This window comes from Pipra filicauda, unplaced genomic scaffold (genome assembly GCF_003945595.2).
Source record: "Pipra filicauda isolate LSUMZ 115617 unplaced genomic scaffold, ASM394559v2 scaffold389_size666192_pilon, whole genome shotgun sequence".
In the NCBI taxonomy this organism is placed as follows: Eukaryota; Metazoa; Chordata; class Aves; order Passeriformes; family Pipridae; genus Pipra; species Pipra filicauda.
In genome coordinates, this window is record NW_024104519.1 from 594233 (window position 1) to 614043 (window position 19811).

At 37.1% G+C, this 19811-nt stretch overlaps 1 long non-coding RNA gene across 4 annotated transcripts in view; it reads left to right on the plus strand.

Annotated features, from left to right (window-relative positions):
• LOC120323968 overlaps positions 1 to 19399 on the plus strand; it is a 126397-nt gene extending 106998 nt beyond the window's left edge. For 3 of the 4 annotated variants that reach the window (XR_005564924.1, XR_005564926.1, XR_005564925.1), the window contains 8 exons: positions 1559 to 1653; positions 4575 to 10091; positions 15501 to 15667; positions 16358 to 16456; positions 16807 to 17136; positions 17585 to 17707; positions 17829 to 18039; positions 19274 to 19399. This is a non-coding gene — a long non-coding RNA (uncharacterized LOC120323968). The remainder of the gene's footprint in view (positions 1 to 1558; positions 1654 to 4574; positions 10092 to 15500; positions 15668 to 16357; positions 16457 to 16806; positions 17137 to 17584; positions 17708 to 17828; positions 18040 to 19273) is intronic. The other variant, XR_005564923.1, reaches the window with a different exon arrangement.
• Positions 19400 to 19811: the final 412 nt, after the last annotated feature.

A 19811-nucleotide genomic window follows, 5' to 3' on the forward strand; every position in this document is an offset into this window, starting at 1 on the left:
TTTGAAAATGCTTTTCAAGTTGCTTCAGGAGCACAACTCCCAAGACGTTGTTTACTCTACTTTTCATAACAAAACAAAACAAAAAAACCCAAACAAAACCAAAAAATGTACTGTAATACCCCATCCCACTTAGCAGGGGAAGGTTGATTGATGCACTCTGGGCTGCTTGCAGGAGATACAACAAAATTCTCAGGAGGTTTAACAACAAACTTTTATTTGCAAACTTTAAAACATTGAGGTAGCATAAGGTGCTTGGCAAATTTTAAAACAATGTCTAGACAAAGTAAAGCACTTCACAAACAGGCCATGAAGGCGGCCAGCGCCATTTTGTGTCAGGCTATGGGGCTAGTCCACCATTTTGAGGCAGGCCACAGGGTCACTCCGCCATTTTGTGTCAGGTCATTAAGTCAGTCCTCCATTTTGTGAAAGGCTATGGGGTCAGTCGCCGCCATTTTGTGGCAGGCCATAGAATTACTCTGCCATATTGTGGCAGGCCATGGGTCAATTGCCACCATTTTGTGGCAGGCCATGTGGTTATTCCACCATTTTTTGGCAGGCCTTGGGGTCATTCACCACTTTTTCATAGGCCATAGGATCACTCCACCATTTTGTGGCAGGCCATGGGGTCATTCACCACCATTTTGTGGCAGGCCATAGGGTCTTTCCACCATTTTGTGGCAGGTCAGGGGGTCAGTAGCCGCCATTTTGTGGCAGGCCCTGGGATCGCTCCACCATTTTGCGACAGGCCCTGGGCTCACTCTGCCGTGGCAGGCCATGGGGTAATTCCACCATTTTGTGTCAGGCTACGTGTCAGTCCGCCATTTTGGGGCACGTGTTTTTCAAGGGTTCTGTGTCTGCTTGTGTTTTCTCACGAGGTGAGTCTGTTCTGGCTTCCCATCTGGATTATATAACAACAAAAGCAGCAATTTATTTATTTATTCATAAAAGTGAAAGACTTCTATTTCATGAACTTATTTTATTTATCTATGATTATGATTTAATTTATTTATTTTCTATATTTTTATTTATTTTATTCATTTATTTATATTATTTATTTTTAATTTATTTATTATATTATTTGTATTAATTTAAAAATTTTATTTATTATTGATAGATGATTATTCATATTAGCACATAAAATACCATTCTTAAAAGGCCCAGTATTTTCTGCCCTGGCAACATTTTCGTCAGGCTAGAAAACTTTCCCATTACATTCACTTTGAAAAGAGAACTGTACAAAGACTGGATTTATTACTCAACAGATGCTCATCACATTGCTTAATGCTCTATTTCATGGTCCATATTCATCATCCTTTTTTGATTCTTAAATCTATACCCAATTCCTTTTGAACATCTGGTGTTCTTTCTCTTCTATGTTTGAAACAGAATAATTTGTTTAGGCAAAGCATTTCTTCTTGTAATGCTCTAATCCTCCTGGGTGTTTGGAACATAGGCAGGAGAACAGGACTTCTGCGATTAAATGTAAAGATGTTTGCAAGATTGTTTCATTTTCTGATAAATATAAATTTGTTCCTCCAACGACTTCATCTGTTGGCAGCCTTTGACATAAATCTGCTGTTGCTGGGAACTGGGAAGAATGTCCTTGCAAAGGAAATTGTTCTGCGAACCATTGATCTGTGTGCAGAATTCAAGGTAAATTAAAAAATAAACAAACTTAGATTTCTTTTTAGAATGGGCGTTAAACTTGGGAATATAGTTTATTAAAATTCAGAAATTGTTCAACATATTTTTGCATTTGTGCCGAAGCATATTGATTTGCTTTTTGGTAAGCACATGTTTCAGTGGGACTGTAGACGTAATGTCACCTGAATAGCTAATACACCAGCAGTGAAAATACTGGTTGCATTCTTGACATCTTAGTAGAAGGCTTAAAAATCTTTTTTCTTATTTCAAGTCATGGATATTTTCTGAGAAAAGTAAAACACGAATATGAAAATTTCAGTAGTTCACCATGGTGCCATACACCATGTCTGAAATCTCATTCTGATCCTGTCAGCCAGTGCACGCTCCACTCATTTCTGTGGAGTTGCTAATACATTCTAGCCAATGACACGTGTGACATCTGAACAGGGGCTGAGAAACAGTTTTCATACGTCAGAAAAATACTGTGACCCTTTGTTTAGTTGTTGCTTCTGCCCGTCAGCAGAACAACTTGGGCATGGGGGGCATACTGGGGGGTTCTCTCTGTGCCCCTCTCTCCTTCATTCACATCACCAGCAGTTGTCTGAGAGCTTCATTTTGTGTAATACCACGAAGCATCACGAGGATCTTCTCTTAAAAACTGGCAAAGCATTTGATCTGCTGCATTTAGCCTGCAGAACGTGGAACCCATGGTGCTGGAAGTCACACGCTGGCAGAGATCATGATGAAGCCCTTTCAGCTGGAAGGAGGACTGAAAAGGTGCCAGTCTTTTTAGCCAGCCCTGATTTTGGGAAAACACCAACTGCAACTTCTATTATTATCAAACTAATCACATGGAAAGCCTGATTTTATTCAAAAATAGATACTTTTGAATTATGTTAATTTTTAATTTTTTAGTGTCACATTTGATGAAGCACCAGAAGGCTGAGAACAGTGAAGTCTTCCTTACAACTTTTCATCTTGCTGGTGCCTTGTCAGCCTGAAATACATAGAGATTTACATATATTTTCCCAAGAGGTTGGCATTTCTCAGACAAGTGTTGAAATAGTAGTTGACATCTTTAATAAGAAAATGGAGCCAGAGAACAGAATGAGTAAATTAAAACAGCCATTAATTTGATTCTAGATTTGATCTGGAAAAAAAAAAAAAAGGCAGAAAAAATGTCTAGATATGAATCGGTATTGAATGAAATGCCATGATTATAGAATTAATCCTTGTCTGGAATCAGATATTAGAGATTACTTATGATCAGCCAGCACAAGTTCAGAGTTCCACAACTAAAAGTTGCCATAAATAATTGGAAATTGGGAAGCAAATAAAATAGCTAAGTGGTAGATGCACTGGTTTATGAAACAATTTCAGGGTACAGTTGTTTTTTACTCTGCAGAGAATGGCTAATCTTTTTTACATATAAAATAAGATTAGACTTTAAAGTATTTTTTTTCTGATTTGATATTTTTATTTGCTTCTTAAGTGGTTTAAATTTAAGAATTGCTTATTGATTGTTCATATGCAGTGGCTCATATGCAATGCTCACATCCTTTGATTGTTCGTATGCTCATGTTTTCTGCCTTGTTAGATCACTATGGATTTATTCAAAATCCTATCCCCTCCTGAGCTACCTGAAAAAATTTGGGTCATCTGGAAATTTTGTCAGGTCACTGAACTATTTTTACAGAATAGCTGAAAGAAATAATAGGAACAGCATCTATTCATGTGTTTTGACATTAAAATTTTCACTTGTTTAACATCATCAGGGTTAAATGGATTTAAGGTATTCATGTAGGCTGCATCACTTTGACATAGGCCATTTTTTCCAAGAAATCATGGTTTAAAGTGAGAAAATGGTCATCTGTAATGATTCACCTGCTTACACTGAGAAGTGGGAAAAGGTATTGACAATTTGTAAATATTTCTACATTCTTTTTGTGCCCCCAGTGCCTCTTGGTTGATCTATGCCTAAAACTGGGGTAATGATGCAGCTTTTCCTCAAGATTGTAATGAAAAAAGCTAAGTATTTGGAGGTGAATGTGACAGACATTGTGCTTTTTCTCAACGTTTTTATGGGAAATCTAATCCTTGTGAATTCAGAGCAAGGTTTGGATCTGCCAGGTCTAGTTTTAAAAGTTTGCAAAACAGGGAATAATGCTGAGATGTGAGTAACATGTGGAACAAGTGATGCCTAAATGATTATTTCAATGACAATTGATGACTGTCATCCCATAATTTCTTGTACTCGGTGCACTATCACACAAGTTTCTAGCAAAAAACCAGTCAGGGTTTTAGAACCGCAGCTAGTGAATATTGTAGCTCATTGCACTTATTTTTTAAATGATGTAAATTAGGTAAGTGTATAACAGTGTTTCTGAATGAAAAACGGAGCCACAACGTGGCACATTTCCAGAAGAACACTGAGGGGCAGCATGTACATCACTGAGCAACTTTATTTAATTACAGTTTTTAATTCTATTCAAGATTACTCTGCATTTTTAAACTTCTGAAGTCCTTGCTCTGGTCTGATCCTTTCATTCTTAAATTATCCCTGAGCAGTACATTTTAGTAATAGCAATACAAACAATAGCTAACATTTCTTTTTCATTATTGAGATTTATTCAGACATTCTATGTCCAGTTCTTGTAAGTTTTTCAAGTCAGTTTGAAAGAATACAGGGAGCTTTGTTTTGATCTCTTCTACAAAGATCTATTACTCACATTTTTATTGTCTGTGAGCAAGTCTGTAAAGAGAAAAAGTAGCAAATGTGGTTTTTTGCAGCAAGGATTAACTTCAATTTACCTGTAAAATTAAGAGTTGAGTAAGATACTGGTTTCAAAGCATTGCTTAATGGGGTTTTCCACCTGAAGTTTTCTTTTTTTGCCCTCTAATAAAAGCACATGTACTGTTTCTGCTCCGAGGACCTGTTCCCTTGTCCTGCTCCACCTGTGTGACCACACCAGCTGCAAGACATGATCTAGTTATGACTGAGAATCTGCCTGACCCTGCTGGGGTAGCTGACTTATTCTAACTCTGCCTTCTCCAAGTTACTGCTCTTCGTGCAAAAGTCAGGAAAAAGAAGAAATCTGGATGTCCACACTACCAGCACAGGTATAATTTTAATTTGAAATTGTAAGCCTTTTCACTGGTATGGCCTCTATTCTGTCCCTTTGGCTACAGATATCTTGGTTTGGCTTGGCTGTTCTATATTCCACTGGATGCAAATAATTAAAACTTGTATAATTCTGAGAATGTTAATTTTGTTCAGAACATCAGACTCTGCTTTTGCTTCCTTTCCTCCGTTCTCTTTGGTGAAATTTGTAGGCAGACTGGGATACAGGATTCATTGTGGAATACTGAGAAATGTCACATAATTTAAACTAAAGCTCTTCCTTGAGCTAAAGGTACCTTAGCTAACCAAAATATGTAAGTCAGGAATCTGCTAGGATGCTTTGTGTCAGATCCAGCTTGGCCTTGCTCTGAAACAATAACCATAAAGGTGAAAAGCAAGACCCATTAACCATCAGGAAATGGAATCTCACAGATAGAGGCTAAAATTTTTTAATGTTTACAAGCACATTGAAATTTGTAAAATGCTCTGTCAGATGGCACAGCACAAATATCCATTAGAAACCATAATAAATCTTCTCTTCAATGAATTTCAAATATTGCAGTCCTATGTTAACACATCATTTATCCCTCCATATAACATTGCAACCCAAAATGTCTTCCTGGTGAGACAGTTGTGAACTTTATCTTTTTTTTGTCTATCTATTAAATTCATGATATTAGACTCTCATGGAATAGTTATAAACAAATTCATAACACTATTTGCCTGAATTATTCATTTGCTGTGTGATTGCAATGATTTCAGGTCAAAGGTCATAATGCTTAATTATATTTCTAGCAGTTCTTAAAAATAATTGGATTAGAAATCATGCACCGAGATGCTACTTATTATTCTTAACAGTTCAGGACTTATTTAAGTGTTTTAATCAAGCTGTAAATGATGTATATCTCAGACTACTTTCTTTCCTGGATTTTGAATCACAGTTTGTAAGCACTCGAGCACAAACCTTTTCATTAGGCAAAACAAATTTTTGTAGCATTTTGCCTTTCTGGTTCCTCACAGCAGGACATAAACCCCAGCCAGCAACGTTAGAGGCAAAGCCACACTATGCTGCCTAAATAAATATCCAGAATTAGCGCATCAGTGAACTAATGCCACCAGAATTAATCTCATACACCTGCAGAATGTCTTGCCCAAATCACTCTTAATTGATTGCCATTGGTATTTGTCTGAGTTGCTAATGGAAATCCAGTTTTTAGTGAGGCAAACAGTCTGCTGTGTATTTTCATTAGACTTCCCGTGCCTGTATTGTACTGCACCTGCCTGCTCCCAAAATGCTGGTTATAGCTGTCATATACTTTTATGAGGATGGGAGCAATGTTCTGGCAAGCTAACTTGACTCAAATTGTGTTGGGATATAAAACATGAAGACCCACTTGTGATTGCAAAGGTAGTAAGTCTAATTTGATTAGGGCTGCGGTGACATGGCACATTATGGACCTCATTTGTCATTCCTCATAAGTGCTCGTGAAAGGATCGTTCTGAGAGGAGGCACAATTGGAACCCAGGAACACATTCAGCACCTCTCGTGCTCAGGGGAAGGGCAGGGAAATGGCAGCAGAGCCTGATCAATATTGGCTTTAAAATAAGAAGAAACAGGAAAGGCAATAACCAGGAGTTCCTACCTTTTGAAATGAGGGAAAAGTTTTCAGAGGGAGTATGACTTTCTCTTTAAGATTTGTGTTGCTGAGCCTCAGCTATTAAAAACTCCACAATTTCAAGCCTTAGAACTCTGTTGTTAAATAACTGGGCCTTGTTTTCTAAAAATGTTCTAAAAAACCCTTCCATGAGTTGCTAAGCAACTGGGCTTGGAGAAAAAGGCCAGATCCTCAGTTTATGTGAAGGGGAAAATTTCTAGGTATATGTGTGAATATAGTATCCTCTCCATTCTTCAAAGCTGGGGATCAGGTTAGGGGCTATTGGGCAGATTTGGTTGTGGACAGACAATTCAGCTGATTAAATGATTTTACAGAGATGGCAAACATTAAACATTTTGGCAACATCAGTACGATAACAAAAATATCTCCTGTGGAAAATTGCAAAGGTTTTAAATTTTTCTGTCTCTATTTTCCAGAATCCAGCTGGAATACGTGTTTGAAATTATTTGGTCTCTGCTTTTTAGCTTTTAGGTGTCTTAGTATACAAATATTGCTGAAAGGATTCATTAGAAGGCTATGAATACTGGGGGAAGGAGTAGAGTGGAAAAAGGCCTCTTTTCCTCTTTTTTTTTTCCTGGAATATTCTCTCTCTCTTGTCAAAAAACATGACTCAGGTTGGTGTTAAGGTAAGGGCTAGTGTGACCTCAAAAAGAAAGTGTGATTGATATTAATTACATAATTAATTTCATAAGCACGGTATATTTATGTTTCCTACTACTGCACCTGGGAAGATGGAAGACTAATATAAAGAGAAACCAGGAATATAATTCACCTGAAATATGAGACTAAATTAACAAATAGAGGTGGACTTTGCAAGAGGGAATTGGACACCAAAACTATCTTTGGACACCAAACTATCTTTGAGTTCACTTCTGAAATAGTTGGAATATCTGCCACTGGACTTTTGTGAAAATATTAAATTTTCCAGGAAATTTGGGCTCTGATTCAATTTTCAAATGGGATTTTTGTAATAATTTAAAGTTATTTAAACTGTTAAAAAAATTTATCATGTATAAATACATTTTTCTTCATCATGGTAAATATGGACACTGGTATTTAGATTTCTGTATTTTGGGATAACCTAGAGATTAAATGTATACAGTGAGGTCATTGTATTCTTTTGTCTGAATATTTTTCAAGTATTTTTTTTCCTAGAAAATGCCCTTGCACAAATAACTTGGCTTATAGATAACTGTTTGGAAATGTCAAAAAGGGCTCCCTGGACCTGGCAGCTCTAAACTGGATGAAGAACTATGTCAAGGGAGGGAAAGAGAAAAGGTCTCCAGTAATTTCCAGTATAACAAATATTTTTTGGTGAATTTCTCCTGCAGGCAATGTGTGTAAATATAATACACAGTGCTGCTGAATTAGAGTTACTTTGAGAAATAACTTGTAGGATACATGAATGGAAAAATAAAAATGTGGTATTTAGTGTGTGGGTAAAAACGTGGTATTTGGGCTGTCTCCAGCAGCTTCGTGTTCCCTCACTAAGAGCTCTCCTCTGTCTGTTCAGTCCCTCTGTCCTGCTTCCATTAGATCTCTTGCAAGGATCATGCTTAAAAGTTGAGTTTTGGTGAAGAAAAAGCAGAAAACAGTATTATCAATATGAGGTAAGTGTTCAATTCATCTTTCAGTGGCCACTGGTAGAAAAACAACCTTAATTCTTCAAAATCCAATTGAGGTATATATGTTTTTTTAAATAAATAAGTCATACTGGATATTTTCAGGAGACTATAACACTTTTTGAAGCCTCGTGACATGCATTTTAATTATCACCTCCCATCTAGTGTGTTGAATGTTTTTAGGCTTGTTCAGTGCATTAAAGCAGCAACTATGTTAATAAATTCTTGTCACTGATTGATATTAAATGACACGTAGCAAACAGTCCATCTGTCTCTGTTCTATCGTTCCGTGCCTTCTTTCATGTTTCCATTACAAATTCTGTAATAAATAGTCTGATCATTTTGAGTGACATTTGGGATCTTTATTGGACAAGACATTTCAAGTACATCTGTCTTCTGACTGGTTTATAGCTGACAGTTCTAACAACAGCTATTACCTTCCAAAAGGCTGCATTCAAAGTGTTCTAAGTGATCTCCATATTCCCCTTCCTGATTTTCTTTCTGGTTTCAAGGGTGCATGTTGCTGACATTTCTAGCCTGTGTACTTTTTAAATTCAGACACTTCCTCTGTGATGATGATTTTATCACTGTTATGCTGAGTCAGGCTGTATCTGCCTCACTGTAAATCTTACTCCTAGTCTCTTTTATCTGATCCTGTTGCTGTCCTCTGTTAACCATATCACTCTGGCCCCTTTATATCTTGGTGGGTGTAGACTTTCTAAGTACTCAAACTTTACAACTTCTCTAATATACGAAGTCCCTGGAAGCCCAGAGCAGAACAATTGAAAGTACCAGCTCAGCAAAAGAGTGTTTGACATGTCTGATTCACAAGTTATTACTGGCATGCTCTAGTTGTTCTTATCTCAAGTTGCTGTGAAATTTCTGTGGAATTATTGTCAAATCTGATGGCTGAACTATCAAGTCATGAAGGGGTTGGGTTTTTTTCTTATTATATAAGACATTCAAGACTTTTCTTCCTTCAGTTACTATCCCACTCATCTTCACTATTTTTAATAAATCCTGTTTGGGTGGCCACAGCACTTGCCTTTGTCTTATCTTCTCATTCCCTGGTGCTGGGAGGTGGCAACTTGCAAGGAGTCATACTGCTGAGATAAGTCTGACACATAAAATTATTTGACTTGACAATAATCCTCTCTTATGTGAAAACCAAACCTTAATACTCTTGTGAGGATCCGCTGGATTAATTTCCTCTATCTGCATGAGCAGAGGCACCGGCCTGTGCACAGCAAAGCCGGAGAAACGCCTCCAGCTCCGGTGCCTCTCACCAGAGCTCTGTGCCCTGTCACTCCTTCTGGGGGTTTTGCTATATATAAACCATATATAAACTCCTGAGTTAGGAGATAATGGGTACAGGTGAGGAGGTATCTCTTGAAATCCTGTGAATTCTACGTTAAGTGCAACAGCACGTGAAGATCTTTGTAGAGCATCCAGGCCTCCTTTCTTGCTTACTTTGTTTTAAGAGTTTCTTTGAGCTTGCTTTAAATGAGAAGTAAATTTTGCACTCAAGGTGAACAGTAATAATTAAAAAAACAGCCTTTGTCATAGAGAAAGTTTGACTGAAATTAATTTTATTTTGGATATGTGGAAGTAAAAATAAGAGTCCTTACCTGTTTTCCCTGCTGTATGTCAGCACATTTAGTCCAAAAGTGAGGAATAGTAATTGTTAGTGACTAAACTGTAGCGTGATATATTATGTTCTGAGGTTGTACTTCTCCACTTTAAATATGAATATTTCATCATTACTACACTTTATTTTCAACTCTTCTGGGGAATGCAGCATCATACATTTTTAATTGTTCAGCCAGACACTTTCCACAAACACACACGAATTTTAATGGTGTATCTTCTTGTTTCAGAGACGCCCTGGGCTGGAGGATTGGGTGATTTGAGGGGCCAGGCAGTGTCTTGAGAGCTTTTCACCTGAGCACCCGCTCCCAGCGCCACTGGAAGCACTGGCAGAAGGTTGGAAGGAGCCATGACTCCAGGTCTGTCCCTGGGAGGTAACAGGTGAGGCCCTTTGGCAGCACCAAAATGTTCACGGCTCAGACTTTGGGTTGAACCAGTCTTGTGTAAGCAAAATTATACTTTCTGGTCTTTCTCCCCTCACACATGGTCGTGTCATACGCGCAGTTTGGTAGGTAAAAAGTGACTTGAAGTGGCACCATAGGATGTTGTTGTTGCTGCTGTTGTTCTAAAATTTTAACTGTCTTTAGTCAAAACAACGAATTTGCTTAAAAATGCAGCCGTGGGCCCTTGAGATTTCTCGGAGGGGCTCACACTTTATGGGAATAAGCACGTGAACAGCAGAATTGTCAGACTCCTACTGCATTGTGTAAGAGCCTTTGAATATCTTAAGTGTCTGCAGGCACCTCTGTGGAATTGGGAAACCATTTAAAAAAATCAGGCTGAAATGTCTGAGTCCCATCTCAAACTGGATAACAGAAAGTGCTGAAAGTTTTCAGCTTTAATCACGATGTGACCTTTTTACCCTTTCCCTCGAAAAGCAGGGGAAGTCATGGATTTAGAAGTCAAAATATATGCTTTTGTAAATAATATATAAAATAGGGCTGAATTAAGTTGCATTTTAAATCCAAGGAGCTCTAGTTCAAGGTCACATAGTTTACTCAATTTTAGCCATAAATCTCCAGATCAATAACAGAGGTTGAACCTGATAAGGAATATTTAACCTTTAGCAAATGCCTCTATCTGTTTTGTAGAGAACTTGAAAACACAAAATCCCAGCTCTGTGTGTATGCAGTCACATGTGCCTGCAGTTATTAACCATGGAAGAAACAGAAATTATGTTTATATTAGGCAAAACATAGAAGATGGAATGAACATATTTGCCAAAACATTCTGTTATTCAAAATTCTCACTTTATTTGTGTGTTCCTAAAACTTGCAGCTATGGTTAAAAGAAAAATAAAATTAAATACAATTTTTTTAAAAAACAGAAAAATATATACTTAAATTTTAAAGCATATGCAAAAAGAAAACTTATTTATTGCCGTCCCTCTTAAATTAAGAACTTTGGGCCCAAAATGACTGGTTATGGCCCTGTAAAGAGTGCTTGGCAGTGCAGGAGGAGCTCTTTCAAGCATCATATCCTGAAATTTCAGCCCAGTAAAGGGAAATACAGACCAGAGAAAGGTGGGCTGGAAAATCCAAAGTAAAGTTTACGAAGCAAGCATGTTTATCCCTTCCCGAAGCTCCCAGGAGAAGAGAAAGGAAAGCAACATTACACCATAACAATAAAATTTCTTTTTGTTTTGAATGAAAGTATGGAAAATTCCAAGAAAGTCCCCTGTAGACTAACCCAAAAAGTGTGTTACCTTTCCGTGCATGACTCCCACCTTTTCTGTCTTTGAGAATCTGAATGTTTAAGAATTCATTTTGGCAACTTTAGTGAGAGTATTTTCAGGCCATTAAAGCCTTACTGAGTTCAGCTTGAGAAAACCAGTCCTTATGATGAGAGGAATAGCTACTTAGGATATCAGTATCCCAAAGAGAAAAGAAATACAGGCTCTGGCTCTCATCTATCATATCCAAGCAGGCAGGACTCATTTCAGACACAGATGCATATTTAATAGCTTTGGAAGTGGTATTAACACAGGTGCAAAGCGGGCAGGAACGTGTAATTGCTTGTTACTGCAAAGCCCTGGCACCACAATGTAAAATACACAGTTACCTGTATCTACCACTGATAAATCACATTTATGTGGGCGGCAGCAGCATCCAAAATAACCCCCCCCCCCACATCCCATTAATTTTTAAAGTGCGAGGGCAATTAACTTATTCACTGGGAAAGCTAAAAATCATTTTCTGTGAGCAACTTGTGGCTTGTGCAACTCGTGCATTTTGGCTTTGGAAGAGGCAAGGAAATATGATGGCATCTCCATACTGGGTGATGAGACTGACTGAAAGGTCTGCTTATATATGTATATATATGTGTATAATGCTTAACTTGAATCCTTTAACATTTCCTAGTAACTTGGAGCAACAGAGGTCATAAATGCATTCCATAATTTATCTTACTGTCATCCCTCAGCACTACAGGATCTTCATGCTTCCACTAAACATCATGGTGTGAACCCCTGAGAGAGATCTGATGAACTGAAAAAGAAACAAAATAGAGAAAATTTTGGTTCTTAGAACTGATTGGATATCAGAAGAAACTCAATTTAGGCAATTCTTTGGAAAAAAACCCAAACCCCACTTCTAAATCAGTAAGGAATTAAGCTAAACTGTCTTTTGCAATGATCACACAAGTACCTGAAGGGAAAAAGCCAGAGCACATCAAATGCAATTTGCAACACGTCCTGGGTACAGCTTGTTCTGCCATCCAGTGCAATCAATAAAAACCTTTCAGTGATGTTGATGGTTTGGGATTGAGGCCTCCGAGTGAACAGCTGTATCCTGGGAATGCAGCTGTGCACCATCGCACCACGTCTGGCAGGTATTTTGAGCCCAGACAGAAAAAGCTACCAAACAGCTCATTTGCAAAAGGGTAGAAATCAATCTGTGAAAAACTCTAACGTATTTTTAGGTTGCCTTTAAATTGATCGTGGAAGATCAGTTTAAAAATATGTATTCCTCAAGTCTAAAAACTGTGCTTGTGTTAAATATGTTTTGCCAGGAGTAACGTATGACTCTGTGGAGGTGGATTAGAATCAATACTGAAAGAAATCCAGTGACGTAAACCCATCTATTTGCCTTACAAAATTCTTGCAAAAATTGATGTTGAATCCAAAAAAACCCCATTTTTTCTAACTAATGTTTAAGCTTTTGACCTAAGTATTTGGTTCAAACTCATAACTCTCTCTCAAAAAAAAAAAAAGGCAGATACTTATGATTTCTCAAGAGAGATATGGATGTGCTTGGGAAATATTCTTTGCCACTGTTTACAACTTGAGGTTTTCTGTCATGTCCTGAGTGATAAATCTCGAGCACTCGCAAAACTGACATAGCAGTTACTACTAAGCAAAGATTTTTTTGGAAATGGTGTTTTACATGGAGTTTTGTGACTGTCTAGAAAGATAAGAATGGCAAAATTATTTTTAGCCTAAGATGAAGTATAAGAAAGAAAACCACAATATTTGATGCTTTTTTTTTTTTCCCCCTCTAAGAAAACATGCAGGTCACTGAGCTACTGAACAGCCAAGTACTGAGCTGGTGTCTAAATTAGAGTCCAGTGGTTTGGATTGCCAAAGCTTCAGCAGGGTCTGGGCAAGTACAAGGACTTGTGAATAAAGAAATATTCCTGGAGCTTCTATTAAATGTGTCTTTTCACTGCTAAGCACCTGCTTTATGTAAACCTCACGAAAAATTTTAGTCATGACTTGTCTGCAAGTCTATTCATTTCTATTCACTCGAGGTTTGTGGGAAGTAATCACTGAGGAAAGAACTATCAATAATATTTATGAAAAATGGAGCCTAATGATTGTCAGATGCCATTTCATAACACTTGGAGGTAGAAAATCACAGTGCACACTGTGCAGGCTCCTTGAAGAAGGTGCTTATTCTGATCCCAAACACTTTATCTGATTGTGTAGCTCCCCAGATAAATCAAATCCAGCTCAGTGCATCTGTTGCTGGTTGCTCAGCATATTCTCTCCCTTGCTCTGAGTGCAGATTTTAGAGTTCTGTAGAAGAACAATTTTCTTTTTGACAATACAGCAACATCAAAACTTGACGGGAATTTTATATTCAAATGTCTAATTGCTTTTTCCTTAGTTGTCTGTTTAAATTGGGAACTTACTTTGACACTATCTCTAAATTCAGTTACTCCTTACAAAGGGACAGGAGGAGGATGATATAACTTTTTAAATATTTGGGGGTTTTCCATCTTTACATGTTAATCAGTAACTTTTGAAACAAAGGGTATATTTATGTTTTCTTTTACAACACTAAAAGTGGTAAGCACTGAAATAAAACTTATTTAGTGGGTAGTGAAAGTAAAGCAACCTCACACCCCCTAATTGAATAATGAATTGTAATGAACAATATTATATTTTTTAAAAGATGCTTCTGTTTCTATTTACTCATTTGAAGATAACTCAGGACTTCCTTTACAGAGGCTGTGTCATTAATATTGATATTAAAATCTGTGTTAAAAATTGTATCAGCCAAATTCTTAGATAATTTCTAAAAATTTTCCAGTATTCATGTCAGATTCTGTTTTTCAAAAAAAGTTATATAACAAAACTTTAGTAACAGTCTCCTAAAGACTGAAACACATACAGAACTCTGAAGAGTAATTTTATTTATTGTGTTTTCTTGTGTGTGTGAATAATATTTGTACTGATCATTTTTAGGCAGTTATCATTTGTAAACACTCACAGAATATTTTAGGTAGTTCTTTGATTTCTGCTTTTGAACTGTTGTATCAGTAGTTTTTTGTTTTAATTGGCTGTTAATTTATATGATGACATGTAAAAACTGGGAAACTGGTGGTTTTCTTATACCTTTTATGAAATACAATACCAATTGTTTGCCCAAATGTTACCCCTTGGAAAAAAAATAATGTTAATATTAGTATAAAACACAACCAAAACCAGTTTTTAACTAGTTTAAAGCTTCTGATGTAGAGCTACTAGGATGGTTCTCTCTTGTACTGTAAACACTGATAACATAGAAATCTAAAAATTGACAATGTAAAACTCTAAACCACTGATATTTAGGTACATGTGTATTTAGCTCATATATGTTTGTGCCCACAGTTTGCATTTAATGAAATCTCCAAATCACACAATATAAATGACAAAGTAAATGTTAAATACAGCCTGTAAAAATTATCTTGTTCATACATTTGCCTGGTGTTGTGGAAATCTATAATAGTATAATGTATGCAGCACGATGCTGTAATCTGCTCTCAGTGATATTTCTTCAATACACCGAGGAATGAATATTTTCATCACTGATGATTAATTTTTTCCATTGATTAGTGGAGAGTTGATGTCACCATAAGTATCAAAATAACATCTCGATGTTATTTCTATATGTTTCTATGTCTCAGAAACAGCAAATATTGACAAGATCAAGGATTCAAACACGAATAAACTGTTTTTCTTTTCATGTAGCTAAATAAGAGCTGAAATGCTTTTCGTATTCTTTGCTGCTCAATGCCTGCTCGCAAATCCATGATGTGGTTGATACAGTTCTTGGTCAGAACTTTACACTGGAACATTTTGTTGTTTCTTATTTATGTTTATATTAATCCTGGACAGTTTTGAAAGTATTCATTGGCTTTCTAGCATTCTTAGAACATTCTTATTCCTGCTTTGAAACAATATTTAGCAGAAAAATGCAAATGGACTTGCATGAAAGAGTGTTTGGCAAAGAACTTGCAATTAAATAGTGATACTGAAGATTTAAATGAAAAAGCTTTTTTTTCCTGCAAAGCTTTCTTGATTTCTAGAATTTCTTGCCAAAATACTTCTGGAGCCAGGATTTTGTCTTGTAGAACGGGGGAGGAGTTCCCAGGCATGGTCTGACTGTGCTGGAACAAGATCAAGCCCGGGAGGTTGGATTCCCCTGAGTGCAGGATGCACAATTGTTTCAGAAAGAACCTGGTCTAAAGTTAAGGTAAGGCTTAAGTGATATTTTCTATTAGCTCATGAACAACTTGAGAGACAAAAATGGTGCTTTTAAACCGTGCAAAACATAGTAATATTTACTGTGCAAAAGGAGTCAGTGAGAGAGTTCAAGTCACTTTCTGGTAAATCAATAAATGGGACTGTTTGCATGTTAACTGGGCTTTGGCTTTTCTTAGTCACCAGGGATTGTTTGCTGTGGTAATTGCAATATTTCAGAAGCATAAACCCCACATGTCAAAAAAACCCCACTTTGACACATTCCAGTGCCTTGAAACAAGTCTCCATATAACCTGGATCTTGAGATAACCCAAACAAAGTTTGGGGTCTTTTAGAGTTAATCCTCTGTATTATGTGAAGAACACCATACAGATGTGATCTGGAAACCTGTCTGGTGATGGAGGTGCAAACCACAAAATATGCAGTTAGCCTTTTTCTTTGTAAAAAGTGTTTTAAGCTTTAACCTCTACAGAAAACTAATTTCCAGGATTGGTGTGCATTAACACCCCTATAGTAGTTCAGCCTGGCACATCTATAATTAAGTTTGTACCAGTATTTGTGATATATAAATCCAGCAAAAGTTTGTGAACACTAGTCAGAACATTTAAAAGACCATTTATAGTTAATTTGTATTAAGGAAGTTGAGGGCACTTGATTTTTATACAAATATCTTTCTTTGCAGGCTACCATAGACCAGTTCATTTGAAATATCCAAGTCCCTAAAAGATTACAGAAATATGAAGAGTGTAAGCAGATCGATTTCTGAAGGTCTAATGATAAGGTTTGTCGGGGTGTTTTTTGGTTGGTTTTGGTTTTTTAATCAAATTTTAGTATTAGTAGGTTTGCAGAATGCATGAGATGCTGCTGCTGCTTTTTTTTTTCCCCTGAAAAATGGAGAATTATGTGGTTGATTTTGTTTTGTTGATGCCATCTATTTACTGTACTGACAGTCCCAGGGGCAGCTGGATGAATTTTTTTGTGCCAGAGGATTCACATCTAAATTTACGTGATATTAAAAGGGATTTTTTTCTTTTTTATTTTTAAAAAATATAATAAAGCTTTACAGTATGAGGATGTAAGCTCTCAGGTACCATTTGAGATACTAATATTGTCATTATATAACCCTGTTAGGCTTTGCAAGATGGAAAAAGCTGAAAATGGACCTGAGGGCGAGCACAAAAGGAAATGCAACATGGTGCTTCCAAAAGCAATCGGTCAGGAGAGAATTATTGCAAACCTGGGCCCTTCGTGGGAGGAAGCTGCACAGGAGGCAGAAATGACTGAAATGGCCTAGAGATGACAGTGCCTGTAAAAATATAGTGAGTGCTAACGATGCAGGACAGAGGGGGAAATGCAAACACGCCACCTTATGGATCAACAAATGGACAGGCCCTGTGTTTGGGGCACCACTGAGACCAGCTGCAAGTGCCTCGTTGGCAGATGTTAGTGGGAAGGAGAAAGGTAATAGCACAGAGTGCTGAGAAGAGGGGAAAAAAAACAGGAAAAAGACTAAAATTGTTAGAAAAATTATTTTTTGTTTGGTAGTAGCATTAAAATTCTTTCTGCTTGTAGAGTGCACTGAAGTACATATTTTGGTAAATATTTTTTATCCAAAAATTATGTGTTTAACTCAACATGAATCTTTACATTCTCACATAAAGTGTATGTGTGCTATGTTATTTTTAATTTAACTTTTTCCCAGTTGCTACATTACTGATGTGTTGTTAATCACAGTGTCTCAGGAAGTAGCAATATTTGCTTATACATAGAAGTAAATGCATAAATGGCACCTCAACAAGGCAGCTCTGGTTCCCTCCAGCCACAGAGTATTCTGAGGCAAAAAAGAGCCTTATGATAGGTGTAATTGTAGGTTAAAAACCCACAAACAAACAAACTCCTCTTTCTTCAGACCCTGTTTTTTAAGGTTTTTCCATGCTGGGAAGGTGCTGCCGTTTGAGACTGCTGGGTTCTCTACAGCACATATCAGATGTGAAAGACATACACAAAAGCACTTCAGGCTTCTTGGACACAGGTAAAATATTTAAGAAAAAAGCAAAGGAGTTACATTTTCCTTTAAGGTTAATTTTTGAGAAGGAATTTCTTTCGTATAGTCTCACTGCAAACTTATTTACTTATCAAGGTTCTCTGCTCAGTTTTCATAGGGTTTCAAAAATCCCTCCCTACTGACTGGTCAGAAATTATGAAGTGAACTGCAGACAAAGAAATGGATTTTTTGTCAGTGATTGCTCACAATCTGGATATTACAGCAATTTCAGAGTCACCTGGAGGAGTCTGAAACCATTCTGTCCACCCTTGGCAAGGAAAGATTGTGTCCCAGACCTTAAACTAGAAGCTCTTCCAAAGGTAACAGTGTCAGTCATACTGTGGGGGCAAATATTGGGATGCAGCTGAATGTCACTGGAAGGCAAGGTACTGTATATTAGACCTACATAATGAATGCAAATTGTTTTTTTTAGGATCCAAATGGGAAAGCATAAAAGGCTACAAAAGCCTTAATTTATGATTTGTTCGTTTAGAGCTTCAGACCATTAAGTACCCATTAAATCACTATTTTATATGCTGCTAAGTGCATCTCTATCACCAGAATAAAAAAAGATTGTTTAAATTCACCCTGTATCAAATAAAACATTTTAATTGAGAGCATTTGTGATAACAAATTGACTGGAATTGAAAAATAAATTAATGCTGAGCTCTGATGACAGGACATCTTCTGATTTTGCTTTTAGTGCCTTGTAACATGAACAGTTACATTATAAATATGTTTGTTTGTATTTCGATTTCAATCACAAACATTGTACCCCAAATAAAACTTTCATTGCACTGGCAGAGTTCCCTAGACTCATGTCTGTCACAGTAACTTTTACCGTGGAGCTCAAATAATAACTTTTTAACCATTTTAACCTTTTAACCTCCATTATTTAGGCTGTGCCTTAAAATGGGGAGCAGGCACAAGCAGATGAGAAGAAATTGCACATTTTCCTCCCTTTGGATATTTCAGTGTTTGCTTTTGTTTCCAGAGAAGGCAAAGTTGTAACACCTGCCTTCAAAGAACATTGATTTGGAAATAATGACATTTTTGGGGGGGTCATTTTTGATTGCGCTAAAACACTGCATTCCTGCAACTGAATTGGTTCCTTTTCTTTTGGTCGTGAGCTGCTCAGCCTTTCTACTGCCATTATTGCCTGACCTCCAATTTTCTCTGTGGGGCTGAGAACTGCTCCTCCCAGGATGAAATAATTGGAATATGTGTAGCTAGATAACGACATACACAACTCTGCAGCAAATTGAAGGTCTTGTTCACTTATGCTAAAGCTGTCTGAATTCCCAGAAGAAAGTATTCTAAAAAAAAATGCAGTTGGCAATCATTGATTTTAAAGCAAAATGTGTTGTCCTGTTTAGTATAATAAATTACTTCAATTTGGTTAAAACAAACCCAATACTCAATTTTCTGAAGAAAATTTTGGCATTAAGAAAATATTTCCAGACATAGTTTTTAGGTAAAATTATGTGCTAATAGCTCAGAAATTGAATTCTCTGTCAATATATGCCTCTGAAAAGGTCACCCTGTGTCTCCCAGGAACTGCTGGATTGCTCCTGTAACGACTATTTTCTCGATAATGGGGAGATTCTCAGTGTGGGAAGGAGAAGCCGAAGAGCAGAAGGGCCGAAGAGAAGTTACCTGTAGCAACGTGCAGCTTGGAAAGGCAAGTAAAGGGCAATCCTGCAGCTCCTGGCTCAGACATGCTCACCAGTTAAGCAATTATATTACCTTGGACTTCTCTGGGTAGTGTTTTCTGCCAGCCCATCTGGCCTGGTCCTTAACTTCTCCTGCAAGTTTTCTATTTGCAGCTCTTCCACCTTCCCCAGAGTTGCTTCCCCATCACGTTTTCCTACTTTCTGGCTCTGCCTTTCCCCCAGCTTCTTCCCTATTATTGATCAAACAACAGCAGTCACTGAGAATTGCTGGGCAAGATCGTGCATTTTAATATCTGTTTTATGGGATTATTTGGGATGTTGTTAAAATCTGCCTTTAAAATATATTTAGTTTCAATCTGGTTTTAGTGGCCCTCCTGCTTATCCATACGTGAGTAATTCCTCTAACAGTTTTCAAATTC